The sequence below is a fragment of the Peromyscus californicus genome, unplaced genomic scaffold, assembly GCF_007827085.1.
Source record: "Peromyscus californicus insignis strain IS unplaced genomic scaffold, ASM782708v3 Scaffold_5__1_contigs__length_169319896, whole genome shotgun sequence".
NCBI classification, from domain to species: domain Eukaryota; kingdom Metazoa; phylum Chordata; class Mammalia; order Rodentia; family Cricetidae; genus Peromyscus; species Peromyscus californicus.
This window is the reverse complement of record NW_026294573.1, coordinates 54,078,266-54,102,849: the sequence shown is the minus strand read 5'-3', so window position 1 is coordinate 54,102,849 and position 24,584 is coordinate 54,078,266. Positions and strand designations below refer to the sequence as shown.

Genomic DNA, 24,584 nt, shown 5'->3' with positions numbered 1-24,584 from the left:
GTGATAGCCAACTGGTCCTTCTGGAAAGAACCACCAGGAAGCATCTTCTTTGCTTTAGTTGAGTGCCTACATATCCTGGTCGTCTTCTGGCATGCCCACTTTTTTTTTCTCATTTAAGTGAAACTACTGCACTGATATATATGCACTCTAAATCTGGTGGGATGAGTCCTTCTGCTCTTTTTCACCAAGTGTCCTGGATATTCACTGCCATTCGTGTTAATATATGCAACTAAAATAATCTTTTCAAGCTCCATTTTCAAAATACTCTTTGGATTTTTATTGGGAACACAAATCTACATAACTCTGCAGAATATTCAGGAGAGAAACAGCAAATTTATACTATAGTACTGCATGACTATATAAATGACTTACATCTCTTCTATTTAGGCGTTATTCTTGCACATGTTTATTCTGAGGCTCATTCTTCAGTGGCTGATACTTTTTATCTTGTAAAGACATTTATTTAAATTTGGGATTTACTTGTGACAGAGGCTGATATGCAGAAAAGCAGTGTTTTAAGTTGTTTGTTTGTTTGTTCATGTGGAGCACGTCTTCAGTGATCTCATAACGGACCTGTTAATTCAAGCAATTCTTAGGTATTCTGGATTTTCTATATACTTGATAACACAATAGACAAATAATGAGTTATACTTTCCTTCTATAAAACTCATACATTTTATTGCTATAAATCCCTTGCTTCAATAGCCAGGATCACTTCACTAACTGAGATCAGCACCCTAGCCCAGACTAACACACCAGTTAGAATCAGTGCACTAACTAAGATCAGCACACTAGCCAGGATGAGGACACTAGTCAGGATTAACACACTAACCAGGATCAGCATATTAATGAGGCTGAGTGCATTAGCTAGCATCAGTCCAAAGTGCACAGAAGCAGTGATAGTGGATAATCTTGTGCTCTTCTCCATCTCACAGCTTCTTTTATTTTATTATTATGTATGATGCTCGCTGTGCGTTTTTCCTATAGCTTACTTCCTTTGCATAGCAAGCTTGCTAGGGTTTGTAATAGCATATTTGGATATTAAATTTTGTTTGATGTTTTCATGCAGAGAGTTAAGTGATTATATTCTGTCTCCTCTATGCAATTAATGAAGTACACTGGTGCAGTTTTCAATGCCAAACCAACCTTGAATTCCTGGAATAAACCCATACTGGTAGTGATATATTAGCTTTTCATATTATTGCTAAAGCTTCTTTGCTATTTCATCTAGGGTCATTTCATTTAGCACTTTTATATCTGTCTTCTTTAGAGAGATTGTTGCAGAATTTTTGGAGAAGTTTGGTATTGAGGTTATACTGTGATGTACCATAATATGTCAGAATATGTCCATATAATTCAAATAGCATAAAGGTCCTCATGTTTTCTGTTCTCCAGCAGGATTCTGATATATATGTATGTATATGTGATATATATATATATATATATATATATATATATATATATCTTATAGATACAGACAATTTCCTGTGAGTCAAATCTTTCTTCAATACAAAGTGTTTTTTTCATTTTTAATCATGCTTTATAATGTGTGTAGCTATAATAGTGTCTGGAGTACTCACATACTTTTTGTAGTTCCTTTCAACTTTCCTCTATTTCTATGACTTGGGTGTATTTCTTATGCACATGTGAGAAGCATTCAGTTAGAAGGCTTTGTCATATTATTTCTATATCCAAAGCCCACGTGGGTCTGTTTCCATTGCCTGTAGGTTTTGCCACATTATTCCTATAATCTTGTCTCCTTGTATGTCTAGTTTTTTTCTTTTCCTTTTTTTAAATTAAACAATACTCACTGCATTTGATTGTTTGTTGATAGGATAGATTGAAATCTATGATGATGCTATCTTCCTCAGGGAGTATTAACGTTTATCTCTGCCCTCAAGCCATAAGCATTTCAATCCAATTTGAAGATGATTCAAAACTGACTTTAGTCCTGGTGGCATCTATTTCTAGTTCACCTGTATACTCAGGGTTTAAACATTCTGATGCAGTTTCCAATCTCTAATTTGTCTCCCCACCTACCCCTCAGCCATACTCTCTAGATGTCAAATACCCCTAAAGAAGGCCTAAGCATTCACTCTGAGTTTCATCCTCATCTATACTCTGGCCAGGTAATTTTTCATAACTTTGCTCATTCTTCTAAGTCTTATGTAGATATTTTAATCTTATATCAGCTTTCCTTGTCCTCAGTGGGATGCAGCCCAAACTGCATTGTTTTCCACTATAAGATGGGTCTACAAAGTGGCTTCATACATTCTGTTTCTTAATATATCTAGATAATAATTACATTTTTCTTTTACTCTTTGTCATGGTTATGAAAGTAACACATTCCTACATTTAAACTTTTAAAAAATACCAGGTAAAATCTCTTAATTGCTATGTAAAGAGCTGCTACATTGCTTTGTTGATAGGAAGATATTAAGGGAAGATCCATACGTGTTAGTATACCCCTCACTTTTGGGATCTGCTTTTGGTTAAATATGCAAATGGAAACCCACAGGTGGAGGGATGACTGCACTTGAACCTTGAACGGTTTGATTACTTCCTCAAGATAAATTCCTAGACACGGGATTGTATGGGGAAGCACTGTGGTTAAATCATGTACAAGGCTTGCCACTTGATCCCCAAAAGCAAAGACTAATTCCCAGAAGTGGAATTGCTGGTCAGAAGATAGAAGATATTTCAGGTATTTTGCCAAGTCGTTCTCCAGAGATACGCCAATGCATGTTTCTACCAGCGGTGTATAAAAGTGATGCTGTTGACCTCCAGAAACCAGATGAGAACTTCTGAGCACTTTGTCTCAAACCAACATAAATAAGATTGATCATTTAAAAAAAATTTAAAGCATGGAATTTTAAAGCATGGTTTTCTCCCTTGGCTTATACAATGATTATAGCTTTGATTTTTTTTTTCTCTTGATATGTAAGATGAGCCACCAGCTTAGACACTATAGGGATCTAGAATTAAGCAATTACAGAAAAACCTCATATAAAACTTCGTTTAGTGAAGATCACCAGAAGTAAGCACTGACTTCCAACCCTCCAGTGGCCAAAGTAAGACTCCTCTTTAGGCAAAGTAGCCATAATCCCTCAAGTAAAAAGCAGACAACATGAACAAGTTGAAAACTGCCTGCATTCCAGGTGGCCCAGTAATTATCATAATAATGAACAATCTAAAACCATTGATCTTTAGTTTTAACCCCCTGCTCAATTTAGAGTATAGTCCAAACTCCTCCACAAAGCCTTGTGAGAGGTCCGCCCTCCGCCTAACTCTTCTGCCTAGACTCCTTTCCCACCTTACATTGATGGCCACCGTCTTCCTCCTCACTCCCAGACAGCCAGGTCTTCTTATCCCCCATATCCCATGGATACACAGTGTGCCAACTCTGACTTGTGCTTCAAGATTCAGCTCAGGTGTCACCTCCTCTAGGAAGCCGCCCTACCATAGCAATAACTCTTCCTTTACAATGTGCTACATTAGTCCTGACCACGGCAGCCATCCTGCCACTGCATAGCCGTACTCCTATGCATGTCACTAGCTGTATCAGGAACTTGTGATGTCAAGGATGACATCATATTTCCCTTTATACCTTGAGCACTACACCAGAAAATAGCAGCTGTCAAAAAAAAAAAGAAAAAATGCTGGCTAAATTAAGTGTTTTCCCTACAGACATTCTTCTGGTTAGGCCTAAACATCTTGGATTTTAGTTTTATTAAGGAAAAATGCAACCTAGTGGTCTCATTGCCACTTTAAAAAGTTAGATGAGGAACAGCTGCATAGCATCCCAGAAGGATGGAACTAGGAGGGACATGTGTAATGAGCCAGGGCCTTTGTGTTCTGGATAGAGAAACTGAATTTCATGGACATTGAGTGTCTTATCCAAGGTCGCTCTGCAAAGTCATAGTGGGAAAAGAATGAGCACGCAGAGCTCCTGACCGCAAAGCTGAAATGCCTCCCTCTAAATTAAGGACTGAACAAACGTAGGAGCAACTGCAGAGGAGATGGGCACATAACTCACAGAAAGGAGTCTCCGAGGGTGGCCCCATGCTGAGGAGACAGCTGGCATCTCTCATCTTATCTGCCCAAAATGATAAGAAGAGAAATTCTACAATATCAACCTGGAGAGAAAAAGATGATACTGTTCTGTGTGTCTTTTCTACAGGGCATCATGTTCTAGGTGTGCTGTTGTATGTGCTTTTTAAAATGCCAACAGCTAATCTTAGTCTTTGTCACGTGGAAAAATAGAAACATTAAGGTACACTTGCCTTTTAAACTTATTACTGAGGAAATCAAAACCTAGTTTTACAAGTGTGTTCTTTTTGGCTTATTTACTAGTGGACAACTGCCCTACATAAAACACAGATATCTTCTGCTGAGAAGGATCATGAAAATAGCTGAGAAATTAAATTCATCAATGATACTTACCTGCCAACTGACTTTAAGAATTCAATTATTACATTTGAGTTTTATTTCTAAATATGATTAGAAAATAAAATAGAAATATTAACTGACTCAGGTCCTATTGTAATTCATGGGGCAATTGAATACAGTGGTAAAGAGTGTGGGTTCTGGGGTTCTGATGACTTCAGATTCATGACTTCTAGCTAACTTTAAGGAAATAACTTACTACTCCTTACCTGGACTCCCTCATTGAAGAAGGACAGTAGTCATGGTACATTTTTGATAGCTGTATCATGCATTAAATGGCATACCTGCAAAGTATTTTTAAAATGTCAGCCACAGGATAAAGCTTAGAGTTACTTATCATAGAAGGGGCTCTTTGAATAAATGCAAATGGACAATAATCCACAGGTCCACTGAGGTTGGGAATTAACCACTCATGCTCCAAAATGCAGGCATTTGACTATGGGAATAATTTTGGAGAATATAATACATCTCCAACGACTTCTATAATATTATGCCACATGAGACCTGCAAAGGAAAACTTGATGAATCACAGGCATCAAATGTTATAACCATTTATAACTTCTGGGTTTCCACAGAGCAGTTCTTCCAAATCATAATTAAGGGTTTGAAAGTCAAATGATATAAGTGCTAGTTTTAATTACCGTTTGGTGAACTTTAGTGTGTTAGAATTGTCACAACTTCCTTAAGGATTACTCTGAAGCCAGGCAATACAGTAGGAAATTATTAACTCCTACTTTGGTACAGCAATTATCTGCATTACAAGGTTTATGCAATTAGCTGTTTAAGATGTCATTATATTTTGCCATCTGGTACACGGGAGTTTATGCATATGAACAGGCACGTGTTGAAGTGATTTTCACTATATGACTTGTTCTCAACCCAAGCCATCTCTCTAATGAGGGAAGTTACGGTGCACCGTGCATTAGTGGCAGGTGCACACCATCAAGCTTCATTTTCATCGAAAACCTTCATTTTTCCATTCTAAAGTATTCTGCACAAGTGCTGGGAAATTAATTAGTCGCTCTCAATTCAACGCCTGCAGGCATGTTCCTTAGCAGTTAGAGGGGGCGCAGCTTCAGTAGGGGACCTCTCCTCCTTTCTCACCCCGACAGCTCTGCAAGGAACCCTCAGGTGGTGAAAAAGACCCGGCACGAGCTCCTGGAGTTGATCTTGCAAAGTGGGAAAGGGGGGCCTGGTCTCGGGGCGCCCTGCACCCTGCTTTGCACCCAAGGCGAAAGAGAAAAGGGATATTCCCGACAACTCCCTCAGATTCTTCGACCGCGCAGTCAGGTTGCAGAGAACTGGTTTCCCAGCCCGCCTAGACGTCCGCACCCACTTCGAGGATCCCGGGCTGAAGCACATTAAAGCGGCGCCCTCTGGTGTCTGCTCGCGGTCGCCGGGTCACAGCGGAGGCGCTGGATTGAAACTTTTCCCCGGATCCGATAACCAAACTGAGGCTCTCCAACTTGAAAATCAATCTTCCTACCGCGGGCACGCTGAGTGTGCCACCTCGCTGTCCAGCAAATCTGGGGCACAAGTGGCAACTCCCGGATCCCCCACACCGGGGCAGGGTCCCAAGGTCCCGGAAGATGCCCTGCAGAAGTAGGAGACTGTAACGCGAAAGCGAGAGCACAGGTCCGGTGGGTGACGCACAGAGCACCCCACTCTCCCACCCCCACCCGCGCGCACCTGCCCCCGGAGAAGCCAAAAGATGCAGAACGAGGCCAGACTCCCCAGCTTGGAACCGCCTTTTTAGGTTGGTACTCTTGAATAGCTAGTTCACTGGCCAAATCAACCCGGAAAGGCGAGCCGACTCCAAGCGGGCACCTAGCCGAGGCTGGCCCCGCGCTGCCTCTCTAATGTGACACTGATGAACAAGCTGGAGCTGCCACTTCCTCTGGACACTGGGGCAGTTGCTAGTCTTGAGAACCATAGCTCTGGAATTCCTGGGAAAACCGCCTCCTCACACCCTGCCCCCACCCTTGGCACTCCTCAGCTTCACCCGTCCTCACCCCTCAGATAGGCATGTTTCCATTATCCCAGTCTGGGTGCCAGGCCAAGAGTCTAGTTCATTTGAAGGGGTCAACTCGTTTGTGGCAAGAAGTCAAGTTTATGGGGTGGATAAAGTCACCCCTTGAGGTTTTTGTTTGGATACTCTTACTGCCTCCCAGCCATTCACCTTTCACATTCCAGGCAGAGGCCACTGCAAAGGGACCAAGTACAGAAACCTGGACTCTTAATTCCTATTTTCTGTCCTAGCTTTGCCTAGGGGAGAGGGAGGAGAAAGGCCAGACTGAATGCCTTACAGGCCATCAGTATTATTTTTGAAGGAGCAAGCTTAATGTGAAACCCTGCACCAGGTTCCACCACAGTAAAAAAAAAAAAAAAAAAAAAAAAAAAAAAGTCAAGAGGAAAACTCAAAAACAGGGATGAAATGAATAAGGTATCAAAACATACGTGCCACTTGTGTGTACAAATAAGGATGGGACCAAGGAACTGGCTGCCATCTTAGAAGGTCTCTTATGTAGGTAAGATATGCAATGCAAATGAAGTTTAAGGTGCCAAAAAAAAGAAGTAAGCCTCTTCCTGGAAGACAGAGAAAATCAAGCCCAGACTGAGAAGGCTGAGAGGCCTGAAAACCAATAGATAAAACAGGGCGGGGGCGGGGTGGGGTGGGGGTGAATGGTTTGCAACTAGTCTGGTCTGTCTAAATTCCACGTATAACTTTAATGAATTCTCTGCTTCCCTCTGTGAAACAGAAGTGATGATATCTTCACACGGTGAGAATTAACACCGGGTTCCATCAGGCATTGGCCTTGACTATTAGTATAGTTTAGTAGTATTATAACTGCCATTTCCCCTTCAAATGATTTCAAAATCGTTGCCAAGATCTCTAGGCGTCTTGGGTGCACTGGTCTAGGTTCCTCAAATAAACTCTTGAGTGTGACCCGCCTAGTTTTCACGCCAGCAGCTCTGCTGTGTCAGACTCTTGGGAGTTCCTCTATGTCGATATTTATGCAGCATTTAGCGACGTAAATACGCTGAGGTCTTTTACTACAAGCATATAGCAATTGACTTTCTGAGCAACTGTCCCATGAAATTGGTCCTTCTGCAGCCAGTAATGTTTGACACTGTTTATCAGACTCTCCTCAATGACTTTGCAGACATCTCCATCCTTATGATTGGGAGCTAGAGTTCAGTGTCTCAAACAAATCTCACAGCAGTCTGTGGTAAAGAGCCATTTTTTTTTCATAACTATCCACGTTCTCAGAGCCTACCTGCCATTGACCAAGGGCTTTGTTCAACACAGATGACACAGAGAACATTGACAAGTTTCAGAGTGCCTTGGAAATTGGCCCACTACTTTGTCCTTTCTTTACTAAAGACCACTGTAGAAAGGGACCAAAAAGTAGTTAAGTTACATGGCCACAAACTCATTTCTGCTGACTGGCATTTGTTTCCATAACATAGACACATGATAACAAATTAGACTACAGGGCAAGTGACCCCAGTGAACAGTGATGTCCCTTGTAAATCTGTCTATATGTGGCTGTGCATAAAATGAGGTCACACACTACAGCTCCCAACTTTCCTAAAGTGCTTTCTCAAGTCACTTATTTATGGAGCTATATTAAAAGAGGATGAAGTCGGTAACATTAAAAATTCTAGGATGAAGCCTGTAACTTCAGAGAGGAAATATCTGAGTTGAAACACATTCTCTTTGAGCTTTAGTCTATTGTTTTATATAACAAAATGAAGGGCTGGACCCTAGAACAAGAGACAGGAAGAAGTTTCTGCTCTGGAAGTTAGATCTCAAACCCTAGGCAGAAGCGCTCTTGCATTTCTCTGGAGTTCTGCTAAAACCTAGAATAATATAGAATACATAAAAACCCAGTCTACAAATATGTCGCCTGCTGTCTCTTACAAAGCCCTCTTAATTACCAACCAGTCACCAAAAAGTAAATAAACAAATAAACTGAAAAGCTGGCCACCTAGCCTTAATTTGATAACTTTAGGTCCCCAGTAGGACTCTTCTGCTAATGGATTTCTTGTGCCATGTGCTTCAAAATGAAAATCTATTAGGTTATTAGAAACACTGTCACTGTGTGGAGACTGGAGACAACTTGCCAAAGTCTGGCCTCTCAGTAATGTATTGGCAAGATGAAGGATCATAGCTGAAACTGGCATGGGGATGGAGGTGGGATGCTTGCCTTTACAGACAATGCTCCAACTTAAACCTTTCTGTTGCTTAACTTTTAGGCTGTGAGTGAGAGTGTGTGTGTGTGTGTGTGTGTGTGTGTGTGTGTGTGTGTGTACGCATGTATAGGCCAGAGGTCAATGTTAACTTTTGAGACAGATTCTCTTACTGAAACTGGAGCTTGCCAGCTTGGCAGATTGCAGACCAGCAAGCCCTAGGAATCTTCTCTCCCTAGCTTTTGACATGGTACTGGGGACTGAAGTCAGGTTTTCGTCCTTATGCACCTTATGCACCAAGAACTTTATAGACTGAGCCATTTTCTCAGCTCTACTTTGAGGCCATTTGATAAGTCTGGTTATTCTGCTGGTGTAAAGGAGACACTCTGGATAGGAATGGTGGTTTGGGTTTTATGCTTTGATGGATACAAAGGGGGAACTCATACACAATTTTTTCCACAATGGCAACCCCAAAATGCTGAAAGTAGTATAATTTGCTTCCCTCTGTAATCCAAACCTTTCATTACAAAATGTCACTATTACAAGGATACAAAGCAGTGACATATTTGGTGTATGAAAAATATGTAGTATTGGGCTTGAGGTATAGCTCAGTGGTAGGGCACTTGCTAGTATGCATGAAACCCTAGGGTTGAGGGGGGCAGTAACCTTAATGTATATTATTCTCATAACCAGAGCAACAAAGCACAATCTCTGTGGTTCAGATGCCAGGACAGCAATTGCTATATTAAACTAAACTTTTCATTGGGCTGTTTGATGAGATTTGGCTGTGTGAACCATTAGGTAAGCACAGGCTAATTATATTAATAGAAAAATAAGTCAATCTGTCTCTGGCTTCGCCTACTGCCCACCCCCAGCCCCTGCTCTTTCTTCCACCATCAACATTTCCTGAGGAAACACTGCAGTAATCGCCACTCCTTAGGCTGCCAAAGCCACCCTCTGCCACCCCTTCGGCATGGCAAAACCACTAAGCAGCCACCTCTCCTGCCTGGCTTGTCTTGATAACTCTTAGAAGTATCCCAAAACTAGTGCCCGTAAGTCACTTTATGTGTAGCGAGGCTCTCCATGACGCTACTCTGTCCCTTCTTAAAGTGACTCCCTTGAAAAAGCAGGCCAGGGAAGCCAAGAGCAAGCCAGTAAGCAACATCCCCCCATGGGTTCCTGCCTCCAGGTTCTTTCCTTGAATTCCCCCCTGACTTCCCTCACTCCCACAAAAGTGACTCCCTTCACTTCCCTGATCCTCCAGTCCATCTGTGTGAACTTTCACGCCTGATTTCCAGAGGTGCTATTGAAAAAAAAAAGTGTGTCTTCCTATGTAAAACTCCTAGCCTACTCTCCCAGTACTGAATACTGTGCCTCTAAGGCAGGTTCTGAAAGGCTTGGGGCGGCTGAAATTGCATCTCTAGCACTGTCTGTCCTCATTGTAACAATGGGAATAATGTATATCATATACAGTAAGACATTCAAATGGTAATTAGCAATTTACAAAGTAAAATTATAATTAAGTAGTCATAGCCATCCATTAATATGTATCCTTTGTCTGTGAGATTAGATAGAGAGAATGGCTAATAGCCCGCATTCAAATCAGCCACTGGAGCCAGTTGGCTGGCTTTCTCTCCTCTTCTAAAGACCTACTCTCTCATGGAGCAGAAAGCATTTAAACAGTGTCTTAAAAGTTGTATCTCTCGAAAAGTTTTTTTTTCTCATTTTAGAAATAAGTAGGAGCTCCTAGCATGTTTTTTTCTCACCTACTCTGTCTCATTATTTTTTTAAAAAAATAAGAATAAGAAAGTAGAAGAAGATGGAGAAGGAGGAGGAGGAGAAGAAGGAGGAGAAGGGGAGAAGAAAGGAGGAGAAGGAGGAGGAGGAGGAGGAGGAGAGGAGGAGGAGGAGGAGGAGGAGAGGAGGAGGAGGAGGAGGAGGGGAGGAGGAGGAGGAGGAGGAGGAGGAGGAGGAGGAGGAGGAGGAGGAGCCCTATCACACAGTTATAGTTCTGAAGGAGGGGGTAAAGAAGAGTGACTGAGTGAGTGACTTGTCCAAGGTCACACAGATACCGTTTCTGATGAAACAGACTGTTCTTGGCTAAAACCTGGAGGAGATACTGGGATCAAAACTCCAGCCAAACCTTCAGAACGCAAACATGCCCGTTCGGAGCTGCTACTGCTGTTTCCCGACTTCTACACGGCCCCAACGCACATTTTGGGGTTCTCTACTCTGCGGCTGCCAACAGCCCCGTGTGTCTGGACTGACTGAGAAGAGAAGGGGCCAGCTTTCTCATCACCGTGCTAGTTAGAACTCGACTGTAGGTGGCGCCCTGCTTCGCTTAGGGGAACTTGAAGGGTGAAGATCGAGGTCACCAGCTGCCTTCTCTTAAAAAAAAAAAAAATTAACTCGTCCTTCCCTCCCCGACCTCTCTCCCCCTCGTTCCCCTGGGGCGTACGGAGCGGTTAAGCTGCGCTTCCCGAGAAGCCGAGCCTGGTGACCGACCTCCAAGCTCCCATTGCCTAGCTCCTGGGCGGTGCTTGAACCCCAATCCTCCAGCAGCCCCGGCTACTCTCACTGTATACCACTTCCCCAACTTCAGCAGTGGGAATAGAGGGCTGGGGACAGTGTGACCCCTCGTGTGACTCCATGAGTGCGGTGCGGGGCGGGACAACCTTACAAACTTCTAAAAGGCCGAATCTCAAAAGACTTGGAAAGGAATGCGACAGGGTGCACCTGCAGGGCTTGCTTGGGGACCCGTGGACTGCCTCCTACCCAGACACCGGCCAGGGCGGGTGTCTGTGGCCTGTGAAGCCTCTGCAGGGTCTCTCATCCCTCTGGCCCCTCCCTGGACCCTGTAGGATTTCGCTGCAAAGTTCCCAGATACTTAACTCCAGCCACGCGCGTGGGAGGGGGGGGGGTGTACGCAAGAAGGGGGGGGTGTCACACCGCTGCCCGGCTAGGAGCACGCGGGAAGGCGAGGCAGAGAGGGGGAGGAGGGTGTGGGGTCGCACAGTGGCTGGGCACAGAGTGACCGGGTCATCCCGCAGGCGGGAGGACGCGTAGGGCCGTGCCGCAACCTCCGGCCTGGCTTGTCCTGCCGCGGCCACCGGCGGACGTGGTCCCTGTGCGCGCGCGTCCCAGCTTGAGGATCCGCAGAAGTCCTTCCTCCGTCAGCTGGGGGGGGGGGGGGGGGTGAACTGGGTGAATGATTTGTTCCGCCTGCAGAGCTATGGTCAGGGGGAAACCTGGGGGATCCTCCGCCCCGCTACCTGAAGCCTGGGGTGGAAGAATTGTTAAGCCGGTTAACGGAGGTGGGGGGTGGGGGATGGGGGGTGGGGGGGGAGTGAAAGCGGAACTGGACGACTCTTAGAGGTCTAGTGGAGGAAAGTCTATAGCTACTGAAGAGTGTTTTAAAAATACTCTGCCTCAAGCTTATTCTTTTATTCGGAATCCTTTTCCTTGATCTGAAAAAGCAAAATGAATCTGACTCGATATTTTTTTTTCTTTCCCCAATTAGCGCTTGTTACACTTTTCCAAGTCCTTAAAAGAAGCGTTGGGGTAAATTTAAATAAACAATGGCGACGGGTATGTACAGTTGTGACTCTTGGTTGCAATATCGCCTCTTAAATTTAGTGACAGTTTTTATCTTGAGAAAAGTAGGTGTGCTTCTATTCTCTTATGCTTCAGGAGATGGGGGTCCCTAAGAAAGAAATAAGTGAAATGGAAACAGGGAGTTGAGACACATTTTTAGCACTGGAATTCCAGCACTGCACTCTTCCCTAGCATTAACTTAAACAGGAATATTGCCAGGCCTAGTCTCTAAGTGAGTCTTAAGACAAAACCAAAGCGGTTTCCCTTTCCTGAACTGCAAACAGTAGCTCCAATAGAAGTGGTCTTCATACTCTCTGGGAGGCAGGAACTGGATTTGGCCCGTGTGTGTTTTGTGTTCTCACAGCTGGTGGGGGAGAGAGCACACAGGAGTGTGTCCTTGTACCCTACCCTGGCATTTAAGCAAACAGTGGTGGACATGTTGAGATTGTGCTTCCAATGTTAGCAAAGCTGATGGACAGACTGGGTAGTCTACAAACCTGCCCACTTTGCACTCAGCACCCTCCCTCAGTAAATCAGATAAAAAGTAGTTTTCTCCCTGAATGAAGAGTTGGAGTCTTTATGCCTTCCCTACTCCAGGGTTGGAACCTATGTGAATAAAACTTACCAGGAAGAAGGAAGCATGGAATTCAGTGGAAGTTGGTGTCATCTTTCAAAGAGATAATTTAAGAAGGTGCCATACAATGGTGGGGGCCACTAGAGGACCAGGAATGTTGGGGTGCATTGATGTTTGCCAAGAGGGGTGGGTGGGGTGGAGGCTTAGTGGGCTGTGGTGTCTTAGACTCGTGAAGCCAGAACATTGTGTTTTCTTATTAAACTACTTTTAGTAATTTCCCTACAGTCATAGGGTCCACAGCCTTCACAAGCTCTCCTCCTGACTGAGAAACTACACAACTCTGCACGTTCCACCTTGAGTTCATTCTGTAAACCAGGAAAAGTGTAAAGGAATGAAGGTGGTGGACTGCTCTTCCCTAGCAATAATTTTCCATTCTGGGTTCACATTCTGCCAGCCAAAGAGCAAACTCATCCACTTCATACATGTGAGGAAGAAGCCTGACTTAAAGCCCAAACATAAGGAAGGTACGGACTTAACTCTGGGTATGGGAAGGAAGGATTATAATCAATCATCAATCAAGAAACAGGGAAGAATGTCTGTTGAAGAGTTGCAGCAAGCAGTGGGAAATAGCCCAGTCTACGAGGCTGACACTCCATGGCCCACAATACCCAATACTGTGGTTCCAAAGCTGGTAACCGTGATTTTTAGTTGGGTTGGGTTGGATCCTGCCTTTCCCCCTTTCTGCGAGCAGTTCTGTATGTAAGCAGATATGACATTCCATCCTTAGTGGGAAAGACGTTTCTATGAAACCTTGCCTGTAAAATGTTTTAGCACGGTGATAGTAAGTCCCCCTCCAGAAGGACCTGGAAGAGCTCTGTTTTCCTGAATGATTCAAGGACCCTGGCGACTGAGCAGGAGTGAACTTAGTTGGTATCTGGTTTGCTTTGGTTTTTAGTTTTTAGTCGCTTACAATATTTCAGATTCGTGCAACATTTCCCGCTGAGGAGGTTGGTAAACTTGCTCCGTTATCCTAAGCCACCGAGGAACAGGCTGCTGAGGTGGTGGGCCCATGGACTAGCGGGCATTACTAGACTATTAGCTCCTCGGGTGCCTGACTTTGGGGTAGACAGAAACACTGGGACTCTCAAAAGCCTCTACCAGGGAAAGAAGCAGAGCCAGGGAAAGCCGTTCCAAGTTCAGCTGTGCTCAACAGCTCATCTTCCTTTCCGGACAACTCGAAAAGGCACTCAGTGGGCTTCAGCTTCCACGGGGAATCTGGGACTGTTCCGCGGTGGCGCTCCCTCCTTTCCCTAGGGATGCTCCAGACAGCAGCCAAGCAGGGGGCATCAGCCAGGTCGGCTGCTAGGCCAGAGGGCGGCGCCTAACTGCCACCTCCCTTTAGCAGTCCGCCAGCGGTCCTGACCTTGGCCAGCACTTCTATGCCTCCAGATCCCTGCTTCCACTCCCCCAGACTCTGGCTCTTGTCTGGGTCTGAAGTGGGAGATCCCCGTGGTCCGGAGGGGTAGGGATGGGAGTGAGAGGCAAAATTGAATTTATGCTCAAATTCTCCTCCTCGAAACTGAGAAAATCCCCACAAGAAAGGATGCTGGGAGGCTGAAGGCTGTGCACCCGCAACATCTGATGTCATGTCCTTCAAAAGTGGGGAAACGGGTTTCCCATGCTGGATTTCCAAAAATGTTTAAAGTATAAGTATACTGGCTTTCCTTTCTAAAACTCACAGCCTCTTAAGGGAAGAGTTTTGCTCCTGTGATTGTGATGGGGAGTCATGGAGTGCTAGAACAACGTTCCAGGCCAAAAAGCCAAGAGCAAGGCAAGCAGGCACACAGTGCTCTATATTTTCATTCATTTGTTTTGGAAAATCTGTTAATGAGATTGACCGAGTGGAACAGTGGGCTCACGATAGCAGGTTGGAGGGAATCAACCTTTCTCTCCACGCAGTCAGCCAGACCCTTTCTGGCTAAAGGGGAACTTAACCTCAGAGCCTATAATCCTAAAACACTGACATCCTGGGCCATCCATCCCTCTTGGGGAGTTCCAGGCCTGCCAGCCCTCTGTAGGCTGTCGCACTGTCCCTGGTAAAGCAGTTAATGCACCTGGGGCTGCGAAGTGCACAGGCAAAAGAAAGTGGGGCATTACTTTCCAACAAGGATGACCTAAGCCTGCCAGCACCTACCTTGTTCTGGAAACACCTAATCCCCACTTCCTCTATAAAGCTTAAAAGCAGCTTGCCTCCAACCCCAAACTGCAAACACAAGCACAATTGGTCCCTTAAGCATTCCCTGCCTGTGACCCTTCCCAAAGCCTTGTACAAGGATGCACTCTGGGGATCCATAAAAGGAGAGCGAAATTCAGGCGTTCCTTTCCCCTTAAACTAATGATACCAAGGAGCACATCAGGGATTTGTGGTGGTTTGGGCTTCTTTGGGCTTCCTAATTCAAGAACAGAGACTAGGCCTAAAGTAACAAGTTGTACAGGCAAGAAAACATCACAACAGGAAAAGGCAGGAACTGGAGCCCCAGAAACTTCTCTCCCAAGAAAAGGTTGCTTTCCTCCCACCTGGGTAGTGAGACATGAACTACTAAGCAAGTACTGGACTTATAGGGTCACTATTGAGTATTTGCCTTGATCTGGTGAAGTGGGAACTCATGGTATTGGGATGCCCCGGCCTATTCCTAATACTAAAGACTGCTGAGCTCCTTGATTCACGCACACATCATAAAAGTCAGATAAAGTGCTTAGAGACCTTATTTGAAACTCAAGAGTCATTCAAAGATTCATCTATTCTATCTGACCCTTGCTTGTGCTGTGTATACAGTCCTCTAACGTTCATGGACTTGTTTCTTGGGATCTAAGCATTTTCATGAGATAATGCATTTGATTATGACACCTTTGTGAATTATGTACAGATATATTCTCTACTACATAAATGCAGGAAACTGAGGCAAAACTAAATTAAATAATTCGCCTGTGATTACTCAACTAACACATGTCCACACTAGCAAGTGGTTTGGCCCTAGCCTCCACTACACAAATGAAAAATATCCAACAGCAGTCCTTGCATGTAACCCTGCTCTGCCTAGAGTTGTTTTCTGAAACAGTAGGCAGGGAGTAATTAATCCCATTAATTTGGCCAATCTAGACTGCCAACCTGGCACACAGCTATCACCCACTAAAATGTTACTGGTCTGAATTACTCAAGTGATTCTGTACATTTCGTATACAGGTTATTAATACACAAAAACAATGAAATTTTTCCACCCTGCAAATCCTTTTGACTGATCTAGATAGTCTTTCTCCTCTTCCTCAAACATAGAGCCATGTGACACTACTATTCTCAGACAGCATGCACGATATGCTAAACACACCGAGAGCTAGTTCTCCACATTAAGGACTGAGTCCCATTAGACTGATGGTTTCAGTCCCATCCTTCTGCACAGAGACCACCTGAAGAGTGTGCCCTCTTTCTTTAGTAAGCCTCACCACCTAAATGGAGTCCTGAAGCCACTATGCCAAGAAAAACCATTTACCTTCTGTATTTTTACAGAAGAGGAAAAGGAGCCATTGAAAGGGGGAGATTTGCTCATGCCCAGGTTAACAGAGAACCCAGAACTCTACTTATTCACTGGGGTCAGTCTTCTACCCACAAAGCAGATGGCCCCTGAGACTAAAACACAGTTTGAAAACAAAGTTTTAACAACCCTCTCCCCTTTTTGGTACAGATGATCTGTAAAAGAAGGCTCTTACTGCTTTCTTCATTTCAGATGTGTTCTTAGAATGTCTTCACCAGATGTTCGCCCAGGAACTTCCCATTGCATTCTTCAACACTCGCCTGCATTGAAAAGCATCATTTTAGATCTGGCCTCAGTTAATGATATTCCTTTTCTTTCCGTTTTAAAAAAGGGAAATTTTACTTTGCCTTCAAAAGAACTCAGTCTTTCCTGACTGTTCCTTAACGCTGGATTCTCTCACACTTTAGCTTTGTTCAGACTTTATTTTGCGCCAACTTGCATTACAAGTCACTTGCCCATGCTGCAAAAGATGGGGGTACTGGGCTGGAGTGACGGGCTCTTTTGGTTTTTCCCCTTCATATACGCTAAGCTGAATCCTTCCACTCGGTCCTGGCGCGCACGCGCGAGCGAACACACGAACACACACACACACACACACACACACACACACACACACACACACACACACACACACACGTGCACTGTGCATGTGTGAGCGCCTATGGATCTGTGTGCGCGCGTTTGTGATTTAAAGGGGCACATCGAAGAGCTGGACTGAAGCAGTGAGTTATTTTGCGCGATAAATCAGCTTGATTGTCTCTACGCCGTACTTCCATTATTCACCCGAGCAGGACGGTTGCAGCGACGAGCGAGCGTGCACTGCGGCAAAGCGTCCTGCAGCCCCGGCTCCCGGCCACTGCGGCGGCGGCGGCGGCGGCGGCGGCGGAGGCGCGGGGCGTGAGCTCTGATTGATTTTTTTCCAGATCGCGTCTCCTTCGGCATGGCTCGCCAAAGGGAATCGAGTTGACTGCGGGAGCTTCGCAGGATGCATGTGGATTGGGTTTAGTACCTGCGCTTTAATTTTTTTTTTCTCTTTTGGGGGAGGAGCCGAGTTGTTGGTGCTGGGAGATTTCGCTTTTCCGTTTTAATTTTCCTTTACTCAAAGAAAGAAAAGGAGAAAGAAAATGGCCACCAGAGCTTCTGAGCCTTGGGAAGGCCAAACCTTTGCACACCCGAAGACCACGGGGTCTCTGCCTCTCTCCCTCCTTTCTGTCCTGCCTTCTTGGCAGCTCCGCCACCAAGAGAAATGGGTTTCGGCACAAATGTGGATCATTTGTCCTCATTTGCTTTTATTTTGCCAAGTAGTTGTCATGTTCTCCCTTTAGGACTGATCCTTCTGTCTGTCTTTTAAAATAAAAATGTGTCCAGACTTAGGTTTCATCAGACTTCTGCTTAACAACCACAAAATGCCGCGGAGGCAAACTCCTAACCATATCTGCGGACAGCACTTGGTGCGGGCACAGCCAGTGGTGCAGGAGTGAGGTGGCTAATTAACCAATTGCTAGCTGTGTCCTGAGGGCTGTGCACTCTTAAGTACATCCATGGAGAGCACTGCTCTCACTTGCTGTCTGCCCGATGTTCTCCACAGCCAAACACACTATCCATTTCCATTGTAGAAGCGGTATCCCAACTACTTGGGGACAGTTTTGACACCCTATTTTCGATTCGGGACAAAACCTGAGTGGAGTTTTCAGGCAGGAGAAAACCCAAGAGTTGTCTTGCCCTTAACCTTTTTGCCCAATGCTTGTGCCACTTTTCCTGAAGCTGCTTGTCACAGAGAGCTGATGTCATTTGTCATATTGGGAAGCTAAGTGCAGCGTGGATGTATAGATGTGTATGTAATGTCACAGAGCGTATAATAACAACTTAAGCAACGTGTCTTTGTTTAGACGGATGTAACTTTCCTGAGGTCTGTGTGTAGTCTGAAGGTGTTTAAGTGCCAGGCAGCCTGCAAATGAGTGACTTTCCATGAAGGAAGTCTACCTGATCCAGCAGCATTCAAAGACTGGCTCTCCAGGCCCATTTTTGCATGCAATCCCAACATATAGGTATTTGGGGTTAGAAACCTTGTTTCCCCCAGAATGAGGGAAGACACTGGGAAAGAAGAAGCCAAGCTGTTGGTTCTCATTTACATGACAGTCAGTTGGATTGTCCACAGTATGAGCCAATACCCCAGTTTAAGGGAAAGTGAAAAGTCCAATGAGACAGTTCAGCTGTACTCAGGTCAAGTACACAGGGAATATATGCCCAGTTGAGCAAGCTCTTCAATAGAACTAAAATGGAGCTTTCTAACAGTGTGGCTGAAATAATATACGTGAGTCTACTGATAATAAAAATAGTAATAATAAATTTGACTTACTCTAACATTTAAAACAGACAGTCATATGTTTGGGTCACATCTATGTGACAGTTTCCACACTTCTGTGATTTGGAAAGAGGTGGGCATAAGAGGAGACACGTGCAAAGTTAACATGTAGGCCCACATAAAAAGCAACCCATGCACTCAGGAAAGTCCTGCTCCAGGGCAGCCGCACCTCTGTTTCCTCTTCTCGGAAAGCCCCAGATTCCTAGGCTTCAGATTGTACAGGACTTCCATAGCTCTGTGTTCGATATACAAAAATTCAAATAAGAGCACATGGGAACAGAAAGGCTAGGCACTACAGTGGCCTTCAGCTTGTAAATGCTGCCCTGTAGTCAGACCCAGGACTTTTTACAGCATCATCTGTATATAAAAAAAAAAAATCACTACTATGAACTATGAAGCTCCTAGCCAGTCAGAAAAACTTTTTTAAGGAGAAGAAGGAAAAAAAATCCACAAAGCAAACTTTCTTACTGTGGGACAAATCTAGCAAGAGTCACAGTATGCTGTTACTTGAAAGCTTTTGGTTAGGGAAAATGAATGTACAATTCCATGAAGTCAATAAACACTGTCCTGGCAATTATAGTGTTTCTCAGTTGTTTTTTAAAGTAATATAAAAATACTTTTAAAAAATCTTCACATTTATCTTACTGGGGACTGCTCTAAATCATCACTGGAGTGCTTTTTAACTTTCAACATGGGATCCAATTCCTATGTTAAACCCCTACTGTGAGAAGAAAGAAAGGGGCTGTAGTCATTGAAATTATACTCTGAGACAACTTACAGCAGTGTGGTTATGATGGGACATTTTTCAAAGAAAAGTTTTGAGCACACCAAAATGACTAGAATGACCTAGTCAGAATATCAAAACAATGAAGGCAACTGTAAAACTGTAGGTCCAGTTTAGCTTTGAAAGGAAAAGGTAAGAAAAAGGAGGGTGAATTTCATAAGCTCTTCAATACTTCTCCAATCAAAAAACACTTAGCTTAGGAATCAATAGGTAGCTCCGTAAATGTTATCTACTAAGACAAACTCTACACTGGACAAGCTACAAAAACTTTTAAAAGACTCGGGCAGTATTCTAAATAGCACTTGATATTACAATATGCCTTGATCATCTGTAACATAAAAATGCAGCGATCACCTCAAATTCTGACCGTTAGAAGCTAAATATTTTAGAACACTAGTAATTATAACGTACTCCTCAATATTCACATTACATTTTCAGCTTAGTCCACTATGTGCTGTTCAATAAGAGTTTCAAAAGAGTATCACTAATGAAGAATTAGAGATGAAGAAAGGCTAGGGGAGAGATGGAGCAATGTCACATGTCAAATGTATTCATTATCTAGAGAGGGTTACTATGCTAGTAGCCTTATGGCTGATAAGATAGCCCAACAGTGCCTCAAATTGCTTACTGTGTAAAGATCAGTTCATGCCTTATTCCTCCTGTCTGCTTCCCCAGACCCTAATGTAACAGCTGGCATATCAGGGACATTCAGTAAATATTTCTAAATTTGAATTTATTTGATAGTTGACTGTTGTAGAAATGTTTGATAGTGAATATAAATTTTGGTAGTGGTCAGGGACAGCTGAAATTTTTTTTTTGATTCTCAGACAAGAGAGATAGCTCAGCAGTTCAGGGCACTGGTTCACCTTCCAGGGGACCTGGGTTCAATTCCTAGCACCTACATAGTGGCTCATGGCCAGCTCTAACTCCAGTCCCAAGGATCCAATACTCTCTCCTGGTCTCCATGGGCACCAGGCACTCACAGGCACAAATGCAGGCCGAACACTCACACACATAAAAGAAATAATTTCTAAATTGTTTATAGCGGCTGTCTCCTGACAAATTCACACTTGTTTGATGAATTGTCAATATTATTTCTCTTGGGAGGACTAGCACATTAATAGGCATATTGTTAAAACCAGAATTACATACCACTTTCTGGCTTCTTTAAAAACTTCTTTTTCCACTGTACAATGCAATGTGCATACCAAGCGCGTGGGAAACTTGAATTTTTCAAGCCTCAGTCTGACCCTGCTTGCAGTACGGCAGCCATTGCAAGCGTGCTGGTCACACTAAGGCCTCTTTGTAACTGGCTCGCCTCATTCTCTTTTGCTGTTCTCTCCTCGGTAAACACAAAGCGAAACGCTGTGCCAAATAACAAAATGTTCCGAAGGTAAACGCTGTTCTTTCCAGCCTCATTTCACTGATTAGATGACTCCTAATATCTGCAATACAGCAAGGACTTTTGCATACTAAAACCCAGAGTATTTCCCCCTCCCCCAATAACTCTTTTTTTTTTTTTTTTTTGAGAGTAAAAAACCAAGTTGCTTCTTGGTCTATTAAAAGCAATGGCCTACTAGGATCACTCACTGTTTTCCTAGTTACAAAATTCTGTGGATGCAGCATGTGTATAACTTTCAGAGTAAAGAGAGGTGGGGCATATAAAAGGAGCAGACGGCATCACTATCTAGTTCTATGATTTTATACCCTATGCTATCTCTTCATTTAGTTCTAGATAGGAACTGACTATCTACTCTGTGCTGGCTGGAATTCTCTCTCTCTCTCTCTGAGGCAACACTAGCCTCAAGTTTTGTGTTTGTCCTGCCTTAAGCTCTTTCCCAAGAGCTAGGATTACAGGGATGCAACACCACCCCCGGCTTCAACATGACACGATTCATAAAGAATAAGTTACGAAGTCAGAATTAAACTACCTCAATTAAGGGAAAATCCCATTTAATGAAATATTTGTTTTCTGATGCTATCCCACAAATATAAAAATTTGTGATATTTAATTTGTCTGTGTTTGTGTATGTGTGTGTGAGAGAGACAGAGATGGACAGATGGACAGACAGACAGACTAGAGACAGAACCCAGGGCCTTGTACATGCCAGGCAAGCCATCTATCATTTAGCTACATCCCAGAATAATATTTTTTAATGTAACAAAGGAACAGTAATCTCCCATCAGAGCTGTTTACTGTAAATTGCTCTAGTGTTAATGGAACTAAAATGTTAATTGACAAAGGACTGCCTTACCAACCACAGCAATGACCTGAAGACATCACTGCACTCCCACCAGGTGAACAGTTCAGCAGAGTAGTGTTCACTTTAAGAGAAATGGCAACTTTCCCCACCACTGGGCAGAGATGTACAATATAGTTTTTGTTTGTTTGTTTGCTTTTGTTTTTGTTTTTCGAGACAGGGTTTCTCTGTGTAGTTTTGGTGCCTGTCCTGGATCTCGCTCTGTAGACCAGGCTGGCCTTGAACTCACAGAGACCCGCCTGGCTCTGCCTCCCGAGTGCTGGGATTAAAGGCATGCACCACCACCGCCCGGCAATATTTTTTAATCAAGCTGTTTACTAAGTATCTTTTGCTCCAGGTTAGCCTCTGGCTCATTTCAACCAAGTTTACTACTTTTTTTTTTTAAAGGTAGGCCAAGAGTGTGGTTCACTGGTAGAGTGCTCATTTAAGCCCCAAAGCCTTAGGTTTGATCCCCAGAACCCCATAAGCTTATTACAAGCCTGGAATCGCAGCCGTATGAAGGTAGCTAAAGGAAGATTAAAAAATTCAAGACTCTCATTGATTATGAAGTTCAAGGCTAGCCTGGAATATATAAGACCTTGTTTGTTTGTTTGTTTGGTTTGGTTTTTCAAGACAGGGTTTCTCTGTGTAACAGTTCTGGGCTGGCCTGGAACTTGCTTTGTAAACCATGCTGGCCTGGGACTCAGAGGTCTACCTGCCTCTGCCTCCCAAGTGCTGGGATGGAAAGGTGTGCACCACCACTGTCTGGCAATTTTTTAAAAATTATTAATAAAAATTAAAAAGGGAAAATAATATAACGAAGGAGAAAAAATGATGAGTGGCTTGTTACTAAAGCTCCAAAATCATTTCCATACTGCTACCATGGTGATTTTTCTAGAAAAAGAAATCTGGTCTTATTACCAATTTCTTTTGTATCTCTTAGTGATTCTCCACTGCTCTTACCTGGGCTTTGAGACTGACACCCACCTACTCTGCTTAATTCAAATAGGAACAAGTACAACAATTCAACAACACCATTTGTTAGAGTTCTCCTTGCTGACTTTATCCTGGCAATCTTGTGAAAAAGAAAAGTCAAAAGAGGTAGCAGAGTTCCTGGACCCAGGTTGGAAAAGAGACTCTGAAGCCAGCACCCATGCCAACCTGGTCCCAGTTCCCAGTTCCCTCTCTTTCTACTTTTTTGACGAGTTGGTGTGTTGTTAATATCAGCATGAATGTGCAAAGTCATGGGTCAGAGGTGCCCAACCCCAGCGATGCTCTTCTTTTCCTGTTGCTGACTGTCTGCTCTTACAGACATCCATGTTAAACTAGGTAAATTCTGTCTCACCACAAGGGGAGCCCTGGCAGAGTTAGACCGGGGCACTTGATCCGATGGCTGAAGAGTTCTAGGGACACGGTCCCCATCCCTTATTTATCCCTTCTTCCCCACACTTAGAGCATCATAGTGAAGCCTGACCTCTCTGTGACCACAACTGACTATGGTGTATAGAGCAACAGTGGCGGAGTATGTGATGGGAGGGATGTGCCAAACTTTCCAGGATCCCGAAAATCTGTGTTGCTTTTGGAATACCCACTGCAGGCTTTCATAATATTTTATGGATATTGTATATTTCATAAGTTCTTACTCTTTCTTCTTTTAGTATTAAGAAACTCAAGGTAAATTGTTTTGTCTCTCTCCGTGTGTGTGTGTGTGTGTGTGTGTGTGTGTGTGTGTGTGTGTGTGTGTGTCTGTGTGTGTCTGTGTGTACATATGTATGTGAAGGTTCATGTGCCTGTGTGCAAATGTGGAGGGCAGAGGAGGATATCAACTAGACTGGCTGGTTGGCCAGGAGGCTCCCAGGATCTACCTGCCACTCCCTCATACCTCCAGTGCTGGGATGATAGTCACCTAAGTCCACAACCTCATTTATATGGGTGGAGGAGATTCAAACTCAGGTCTTTGTGCATGTTTGCATGGGACCCATCGAGCCATCTCCCCAGGCCTCAAGGTCAAATGTTAAACCAACCTTAATAAAGGACATAGGATCTCACTGCATGGGCTTTAGACGCTGTACTTATTTGTATCGTGTGTGTGTGTGTGTGTGTGTGTGTGTGTGTGTGTGTGTGTGTATGTGTATGTGTGTGTATTATATATCTTTCTATGCCAATATCTAGAAAATACAGAAGAGAAAAACATGACTAAATAGTGTCATTCTTTGCCCTCACAGGCCTCTAAAGATGAGCAGGTATTGGCAGTCCGAGTCCCCACAGAGCTGAATTTCAGGTTTTTGTTTTTGTTTTTTGTTCTCCAGTTTCTCACTCACAATTTCACTGAATCCTCCTCGAATCTTATGAAGAAAGGAAGGCTGATGATATTTATGTTTTACAGAGGGGCTTGCCCCAGAAACTGACCTGTCCAAAGTCACCAGTGGTAGAGAGCAGGGCTCATAACTCTAAACACAGCATCCTCACCTCCAGCTGCTGCCTTCACCCTCCTTTGGTGTCCCGGAAATTACCCTTTACTATCTGCACACGCTGGTACACTTCTCAGTACTAGCCTGGACCTTGTTTTAATAATTCAATGTTTCCTCTCTTTCACTGGGGTTTATCAACAGTACGTCTCTTTCCCGAGTCTTCTTTCAGACGCTGATAGCAGACACAGTCATGTGCTCCTTCCCTGTTCCTGCAGAGTTGCCTCTGCATGAGGTAACATGCCTGGCACCCACCAGGCAAGGGCCTGATTCTTTCCCTGCAGTGTGGCCAGCTCCTTAACTCGGCCAGCTTCAGCGTTATCGTCTAT

The 24,584-nt window shown here is 44.0% G+C and overlaps 1 protein-coding gene and 1 long non-coding RNA gene across 16 annotated transcripts in view; one reads left to right on the top strand and one right to left on the bottom strand.

The window, feature by feature from the left end:
- The window catches only part of Nfia (nuclear factor I A), a 544,849-nt gene that overhangs the window by 164,305 nt on the left and 355,960 nt on the right, over positions 1 to 24,584 (top strand). Inside the window, exon 1 of one of the 4 annotated variants that reach the window (XM_052718432.1) lies at positions 17,102 to 17,120. The exons of the other annotated variants lie outside the window; for them this stretch is intronic. The gene's annotated coding sequence lies outside the window, so the exon portion shown is untranslated. Of the gene's footprint in view, positions 1 to 17,101; positions 17,121 to 24,584 lie in introns of those variants that run through there. 4 annotated transcript variants of the gene reach the window in all.
- LOC128097737 (uncharacterized) overlaps positions 1 to 24,584 on the bottom strand; it is a 221,574-nt gene that overhangs the window by 184,739 nt on the left and 12,251 nt on the right. For 2 of the 12 annotated variants that reach the window (XR_008213963.1, XR_008213964.1), the window contains exons 2-3: positions 16,574 to 16,658; positions 4,656 to 4,730 (exon numbers count right to left, since the gene is read on the bottom strand). The exons of 1 other annotated variant lie outside the window; for it this stretch is intronic. This is a non-coding gene — a long non-coding RNA (uncharacterized LOC128097737). Of the gene's footprint in view, positions 1 to 4,655; positions 4,731 to 16,573; positions 16,659 to 16,740; positions 16,984 to 20,699; positions 21,040 to 24,584 lie in introns of those variants that run through there. 9 more of the 12 variants (XR_008213954.1, XR_008213957.1, XR_008213955.1 and 6 more) reach the window with 7 other exon arrangements.